This window comes from Sus scrofa, chromosome 15, assembly GCF_054392235.1.
Source record: "Sus scrofa isolate SSC_HxYL_T2T_F1_AM1 chromosome 15, Sscrofa_HxYL_maternal_Yorkshire_Landrace_v2.0, whole genome shotgun sequence".
Classification (NCBI taxonomy): Eukaryota; Metazoa; Chordata; class Mammalia; order Artiodactyla; family Suidae; genus Sus; species Sus scrofa.
Window position 1 is genome coordinate 62,758,756 of NC_139397.1, and position 8,402 is coordinate 62,767,157.

Below are 8,402 nucleotides of genomic sequence, written 5' to 3' on the forward strand. Positions count from 1 at the left end.
GTAGCCAGTGGCCTACACCAAGCCACATAGCAATGCCAGATCCAGGCCGTCTCTGAGACCCACACCACAGCTCATGGCAATGCCAGATCTTTAACCCACTGAGCGAGGCTAGGGATCGAACCTGCATCCTCATGGATACTAGTCAGATTCGCTTCCACTGAACCACGACAGGAACTCCTAGAGAGTCTTTTTTTTCTTTTTTTTTTTTTTTCCTCTCTTTTTTCTTTCTAGAGAGTCTTGAAATGAATTTTTTCTCTATAGCTGAGTCCCTAATCCCCCACTTTCTAAGCCATTCCCCAAAACTGGGGCATCAGGCAGTGTTTCTTCTTGTTCATCCTGTGGGCCCCATGTCCAGTTCTTGAACAGACTTCAGCAAATGCAGGCATGGTTTAGAAATGGATCTTTTGGCCTTAACAACCTAGACTGGGCTGGGGAGAATCTACTCAAGACCCAGATCATATGGAGAATGGCCTCAGTTGTTCTTGGAGGCTAAATTCTCTGGAGGTGCCCCTTGTGGGTCTGGTCACAGACGGGAGGCCAGTGATTTGGGACAGAGAGTGTTTGAGGCACGTAGGAAGCTGGCACGGCTGCTAATGGGATAGATGAAACACACACACACACACACACACAGCCTCATCCAATAGAAGGAAAATGTTCCCACCAAAAAAAAATGTTCCCACCACACTAGGTTCTCATGGGAGGAAAACAGGCAGGACAGCCCACGCTTCTGTCCAGAGTCGCAGACGTGATGCCAGCATCTCCCCCTCTTAGCCCCCCTACCCCACCCCACAGACAGCCCTAGCCTCCTCTCTCACCAGCACAGGGAGCCTTCCAGGTGGACGTCCTTCCCAACCACGCCACCCGCCTCAGACCCAGGCTCGCCCAACTCAGCATCCTCAGCTTCTTCCTCTCCCTCCACCACCCCAACATCACGTTTTCACAGGAAGGGGGGCCAGTCCCTGGAGGCCCCTGTTCTCTACCCCAGAATCTGAAATCTGGCCAAGGAGAGGGGGCACACTGAGTCCATTCCAGAACTCCCTCCCGGCTCAGGTCCTATTTTAGGGAAGAGAAGCAAGCAGAGTTACCGCTTGCTAATGAGGCTGGAGGCCACAGGAGCCAAGGGCTGGCGTCTGCAGAGGCCCTGTGGCCTCTGGGCAGCCACAGGAACTTGCCAGATCCCAGCTGGACATCAAAGATGACCCCATAGGGGTCACGTGGGCACTGCTCTGTGGGGTGTGAGGCCAGCACATGCCTGAACCAAAGGGTTCTCACATGTGCAGGAAGTCATACATGTCAGCATCCCCCTCCCGCCCCACCCAGCACACATGGATACAAGGAACACAGGCCAGGACACTGGGGCTCCGTGCTCTCCAGGAATTCTGGGCCTGGAATTTAGGCCATCACCAAGGCCCCCTAGGCTGGGAAGGTCCCGTCTCCAACACTCGCTGCTGGCACCTGGTCTTTGGGAGACTATCAGTGAGAGAAGAAGGCAGTCTGCTCACTGACACCAAAAAGGCCTCAGGCCCATAACCAGCCACACCACTGAGGTGAAACTGGACTTCCTGGCCCCGCCCACAGGCACAGTACCAGGGCCTTGAAGCATTTCCAGGGCCCCACAGGGGCATCTGAAACCAGAAGAAAAAAAAAAGTCACGACTGGGAATTCCCGTCATGGCTTAGCAGTTAACGACTCCGACTAGGAACCATGAGGTTGTGGGTTCGATCCCTGGCCTTGCTCAGTGGGTTAAGGATCTGGTGTTGCCGTGAGCTGTGGTGTAGGTCGCAGATGCAACTCAGATCCCACGTTGCTGTGGCGTAGGCCGGCAGCTACAGCTCCAATTGGACCCCTAGCCTGGGAACCTCCATATGTCATGGGTGAGGCCCTAAAAAAGACAAAAAAAAAAAAACCAAGAAAAAAAATAACAACTTAACTATAAATGCTACAAACGTCAATCAACGAATGCTTAACTATATGACTACCAAATGTCACATTATGCCAGTGAGCAATCAACATTCTGTTTCATGAAGTGTGCATTTTAGCAAAGGGTACGCCAAACCTGGCCCTGCTCTGACCCACATCTCAGACTGAAGCCTGCCCTTTACGTCCACGGGGCCTAACTGCAGGGGACATAAAGGCTGGAGAGGATGCATGGCACTCCCGTACCTCCTTCATCCTGGCTGGAAGCTTGTCTGGCCATCCCTGAGCACCTACTGGTTAGAAGGACACCCTGGTAGGGCCTCCCTTCCCCGGGCTTTAGAGGACCTCTAACCTCGGCCTTGAAGCTGGGCTGTCCAGGCAGGGCCTGAGGTCAAGGTCAAGAGGGAAAACTGTCTTGCAGTGGCGCCTACACACAAGCCTCCCTGCCTCCTTTTCTCTAACCTATTCTCTCTCTAAGGGCACAGCATCTTGGTGGTCAGCAGGCAGAACCAAGAAACTGGGGCTGGGGTGGGGAGGAATACCTGCAGGTGTGGGTGGTGGGTGGTCAGTGTGCCCTGATGGGAATTCGGGGGTCCCCAGCACTAGGGCTTGAGCACACGGAATTGAGCCTGCCATAATCACTCACACTGGACATCCATTCATTCATCCTTCAAACCAACATGAACACCTACTATGTACTCCGCTCCATGGAACACATCAGTACTACAGACACAATGAGACCTAATGTCTACCATCTCCCACACATGGAAGGTGGAGGAAGATGTGTGTGTGTATGTCTGCCCAGTGGGAGGAAGCTGGGTGTTAAAATCCCACCACTGGGGAATCAAGCTTTTAGGTGTTTATTTAAAATACAAATAAACCCGAGGAGTTCCCTTCATGGCTCAGTGGTTAACGAATCCGACTAGGAACCATGAGGTTGCAGGTTCGATCCCTGGCCTTGCTCAGTGGGTTAAGGATCCAGCGTTGCCGTGAGCTGTGGTGTAGGTCGCAGACGCGGCTCGGATCCCACATTGCTGTGGCTCTGGCGTAGGTCGGCGGCTACAGCTCCAATTAGACCCCTAGCCTGGGAACCTCCATGTGCCGCGGGAGCAGCCCCAGAAAAGGCAAACAGACAAAACAAAACAAAACAAACAAACAAACATAAACCTGAAAGGACGAGTCTGTTATTAGTCTTTTCTATCTAAGTATAAAGGAGTTCTTTAATCCTTCCACCCCAGAGGTTTTCCTTGGGAGAGTTAGGCCCTGATACTGCCCCCTTTGTGAGTCTGGATGCAAGTCTCCATGATGAGACTGCAAGGATGCTGAGGGCAGAGACCAGGTCTCTCACCCCCTGGCACAGGGCTGGACACATAGCAGGCATTGGTGGAATGACTGGGTGGGTACCTGGAGAGGCAGAACTCCCGGGAAGGTGGGGATGGTCCATGACCTCTGGTTTTCCGAAGTCAGGAGGCAGTTTCCTCCTGTCCCCACTTCCCCACCCAATCCTCTGTACGGTGATTTTGTACAGTGGTCCCTAAGTACATTTGTATGGGTTAGGCTATCATGAGGGTGGCCGCCCCTCTCCCTGGCTCACTATCCATAGGAAGTAGACTAGTGTATCTCCCTGCCCTGTCCCCAGGGAGGACAGCTCTGACTGGTCAGTGTGGGAACGGGCTGACCCTGACCCAGAGCAGGAGCCCTATGGTCTAGCTAGGAGCTGTGTGACCTTGAACAGGTCGGCCCCTCTCTGGGGGGTTTTCTTCTCAGTAAAAAAAAGAGTCTGGGGAGTTCCCAACGTGGCTTAGTGGTAACAAACCTATTATCTCGGAGGATGCAGGTTCCACCCCGGCCCCTGGCCCCACTCACTGGGTTAAGGATCCGGTGTTGCCATGAGCTGAGGTGTAGGCTGCAGATCGGGGCTAGGATCTGGCATTGCTGTAGCAGTGGTGTAGGCTGGCAGTTGCAACTCCAATCCAACCCCTAGCCTGGGAACTTCCATATACTGTGAGTGTGGCCCTGGGGAAAAAAAAAAAAGAAAGGTCTGGATTGAAGACTCCCACTCCTTACGCTTAATGGTTTTTCCCATCCTGGAAGCTGAGTCTCCTCAAGTTTATCGTTTCTGCCCCAACACACAGTTCCCAGCAGGCAAAGCACCATGGGGGAGGGAGGTGGGGAGAGGCGAGGGAGGAGGGGGCTCTCCGACCTTCCCTTCACTTTCCAGCTGGGAGATGTCTGGACCCTCAAGTTCGGGCTGGAACTCCCTCCTCAGCCTCTCTCTCCAGCCGGTTCCCTGCTCCTCCGTGACAGATTGGTCCCCTGGCCCTCACCTGGCCCCATCCATCTTACACACCCCTTGCTGCCTCTCCCCGCTCCCAAGGCTGGGAACGCTGGGTCCTGGGAGGCTGCCGGCCTGAGCTACACTCTGCAGTGTCTCTGCTCCCCCCACCCCCATCACCAAGTCCTAAAAGCAAAGGAATGTTCTGGAGTTTGGGAAGGATGGGGGCCCCTCGGAGGAGGGAGGAAGGGGAGGAGGCAGCTTTGTCCTGTCAGTGTCTGAGCTCTAAATAGAACAGAGCGGCTGGGCTGGGGGAATAAAAATAAACAGCCCCTCTGAACAGTCCCTTCCTAGCAGTTACCGGATTTTCCTTCTGGTTCCTCAGCCCAGGGCCATTTCCCTCCTCTCTCCTCCCCTGCTCTCTGTTTGGTCCCAGGGAGGCAAAATGAGGGTGATGGAGGAGTGAGGGGATCCTGGTCCAGGCTGTGTGGCACTGGGGGACTCGCCTGCCCTCTCTGGGCTTTGGTGAAGGCGGCTCACTGAAAGGAAGGCTGGGGATCAACTCAGAGGCTGGAACTTTTTGCTCCTGCAGGAGAGAGATCTTATCCCAGTAACTCCCCTGTGGCATAAACTTCGAAGCACTCGCTCCCTTTACAAACGTGACCCCAAATTTAAGGATCAATTTACCAAGAGGTTCAAATTACATTGGTTTGCCTGGGCCTTTGGGGTAAGTTCTCAGGCTCACTAGGACTAGGAACTGCATCCCCCCAACACAAGGATGAGCTATGGTAGGCAGCAGGAAAAGACTTGGGGGGGGGGGTGTCAGGAGTGGCTGGGTTCTTTTTATCATTATTATTATAGTTGACTTACATTATTCTGTCAATTTCTGCTGTACAGCAAAGTGACCCAATCATACATGTATACACACTCTCCCTCTCATTACTGTCCTCCATCATGCTCCATCACAAGTGATTGGACACAGTTCCCTGTGCTATGCAGTGGGGCCTCATTGTCTATCCATTATAAATGTAACGGTTTGTATCTATTAACCCTCAACTCCCAGTCCCTCCCCCTCGGCAACGGCAAGTAGGAGTGGCTGGGTTCTTGCGTGGGTGGGTTCTGGATGTTCAGGCCCAATAACCCGTCCTGGGTCCTGGCCCCACTGGAGGGCTGAACTATAGGTGCCCAGCCAGCCACCCTCCCCAGTCCCTTTAGCGCGACAGGGACTCAACCAGTGAAGCAGGAGGGCTTTGTTCTCTGTTCTCTGCCTGGTGATCTTCCCGAGGTAGGACCCCGGGGCCCTGACGTCCTGCACAAGGGGGCGCCCTAAGGGTTCCTCAGCCCTTCAGGAAAGGCCTCAGGAATCCAGGAACCCAGGCTGGTAGCCTCCAGCTCCCCGCCCCTGGTATTGAGAGTCAGGGAGGGGCTGGGATTTTTCTGGGCCCCTCACTTCGGGCAAGCGGGAGGCCACATGGGGGCGCTGCAGCCGAGACCCCGCACCTTTGGGAGGGTAGGGGAGAGCGAGTTGGAGCTTCAGCCTCTTCCCTCCTTTCCTTCTTTCTCTTCGCTCCCTCCCCCTCCCCCTCCTCTCCCGCACAAAAGCTCTCTGTACACAGCCACTTCCTCTGGCTGCTGTCTCTGAGCCCAGACCTTATGAGAACCATATGGAGGAAAGAGGGTGGAAGGGAAGGGGGTGGGGAGGCCGCGTGGGCCCCGCCCCTCCAGCCAGCATCTCTCCCCACCCCTCAGGCTCTGTGGAGGCTGCTTGGCACACTTTGTCCCCAGCTCCCCCTAACTGGAACCCCGGGGGGCTGGGGTGTGGGGCGCTGAGGAAAGGACCCCATCCGGAGCTGGACGACTGGAGCTCCCCTCCGCCCATGACGCTCCTGAAGCTCACCAGAGGGTGAGCAAAGAGTCCCAGCCACTGCTGGGCACATCTGTGTGGCAAAGGCCCCTTCTCTCCTAGGGGGGCAGCCTAGGTGGTGGGCAGCACCTCCCCCCAGGCCCCCCACCGCAATGGGCCCGCTGAGTAGGTGAGGGTTTGTTGGCTCTGGGAGAGTCTGGAGTGAGTGCCCCTGTCCCATGTCTGCCCCCTCCCCACCCATCCTTGGAATGTTCCCAGGTCAAAAGGGCCTGGGTCCTGCTGGGAAGGGACTGGGTTGTTTAAAGCAGCTTTTGTGTCCACTGGGTCCCAAGTCCAGCCAGGTGAACACTGAGTCTCTCACCTGAGAGGAAAACGAAGAGAACTCAACCAATCCTGACTCTGGAATCAGTCAGCTAAACTGTGTATGGCCATTGGCCAGACGTGGCCCTCTCCTCATCTGGCCGCCTCCTGCTCAGCTGTCAGATGTAAGGGCTGGGCCTGCCTGTCTCTAGGGCCCTATTCTGCCCAGGGGCCCGGGATTTTATGACACTGCCTGGTATCCTCTGAGGGGCTGCTCAGAGGTCCTGGGAGGTCCTCGTAGGAGATCTCCTTCTAGAGTTATCCATTATCAGTCCTCCCCTGGAATTCCTTATCCCTCTGCCCCACTCTTAACTCCCAGAGCCCAGAACCAGAGGGCAGGCCCATCAGCTGCTGCCCAGGGGAGGTGGGGGGGCTCGCAGTGGTCTGCATCCCCTCCCCCATGCAGCTTCTCCCTGTGATAAGCCTTTGCCCTCCGCCCAGGCCCATTAAGGCTCCTGCTCTGGACCAGCATTTGTACCCACAACTGCCCATGGATTGGGCCACGAGACTGGGGGGTGGGGTAGGACAGATGGATCAGGAAGGAAGCCAAGAGTTCTGCTTTCCTGGAAAACTGCAAATGAAAATCCACTGGTGGGGGGGGAAGCCAGGGGTGGGAAGAGGGGGGCCTTTGGTCTACAAAAACAGAAGGCAGGGGTTGAGATAACAGGGTGGAGGTGGACGGGTTTTCCGTGAGGGAAACAGGACTGTTCCCAGGATTGCCGTTGAATGGCCCAGAGGCTTTCTGAGCAGAGACAGGAGGCCCCTTGCAGACAGGCACCTTACCTAGCCCTTTCTCTGCCTGAACTGGGCCAGGCTTCCCCAGGTGGAGGTCTGAGTTCCTCCCCTTTCCAGGGGATGGGGTGGTGTGTGAAGGGGACTGGGGGCCCTTGCTGGAGGAAAGCAGGGGAGGGGAGGGAGGGGAAAGCCAGAATTTGAAGACCACTGGCCTGTTGTTTGCACCAGGTGATGGGCAAAAAGGTGAAAGGGGAACATTGTGTGGAAAAAAGTAATAAAAGAGTAAAGAGGAGGAGTTTGGGAGGCTGTGAAGGTTTTTGTGCTCTTAGCCTCTCTTTGCTGCCAGGCTGGAAGAGAGGAAGCCCCTTCCCAGCCCTTCTCTTCCTTCTTCCCTCAAAATGCATGCTGGGTAGGGTGGGTTTGCTGGAGGGACTGGAGCCCCAAAAGAGAATCCTTGCACAGCTTCTGCTTAAGAAGAACAGGGGCTCTTTTTCCTTCAGAAGCCAGCTTGGAGGAGGGGTGGCTGTCAGGGGATCAGGACCAGGTGGAGCCTGAGGGGAGCATCCAAGGAATATGGCCATGACTGGTCTTACTCACCGCCCTTTCCTCCCCCCCCCCCCCCACGCCCCGGCTCATGCACCAGCGGGCTCTCATGGGCAGCTCTGGTCTGCCCTGGCTGCTGTCCCCATGGAGATGTCCAGCTAGGCTCAGGGGGCCTGTTCCTTTGGAAGGTGACAGTGGCCTGGGACAAAAGGTGGGGTCTTCCTTTGGGGATGGTTTGGGATGGGAAGGTGAGCTAGTAGTTCTGTTGGCTGTCACTGTGTCCCAATATATTCTCATCAAGAGTTGGCCCTGCTCTGTCCTTGGAGTGGCGTCGATGGGAATTAGCCATGGCTGGAAAGCATTAGTTGCCATTCTAAGGTGTACAGCAAAACCACCTTTTAATGCTCCCCCACTTCCTTATGCCTTCAGCATGTGAGGGTTCCTTAATCCTAACACATGTGTGAGCACAGCCACCAGATCCAGAACACACACACACACACACACACACACACACACACACACACACACACCTCCCAGAACTGAATAATCATAGCCCAGTGGGTAATCACACAGACACTGGCCCAGCTATTCCACGCAGCAAGCATTTTTCTCCTCCAGAACTGAGTGGGCTGGGGAATGCCCAGGCCTGTCTGGACACTTCAACACCAGTGGACACTCAGAGGGATCTGAATCCGCTGCCAGGGCTAC

The 8,402-nt window shown here is 55.4% G+C and overlaps 1 protein-coding gene and 1 long non-coding RNA gene across 3 annotated transcripts in view; one reads left to right on the forward strand and one right to left on the reverse strand.

The window, feature by feature from the left end:
* The window catches only part of LOC146395873 (uncharacterized), a 979,457-nt gene that overhangs the window by 260,256 nt on the left and 710,799 nt on the right, over positions 1-8,402 (forward strand). The gene's annotated exons all lie outside the window — the stretch shown is intronic.
* ADGRA2 (adhesion G protein-coupled receptor A2) overlaps positions 1-8,402 on the reverse strand; it is a 38,143-nt gene that overhangs the window by 27,628 nt on the left and 2,113 nt on the right. The window lies entirely within an intron of this gene.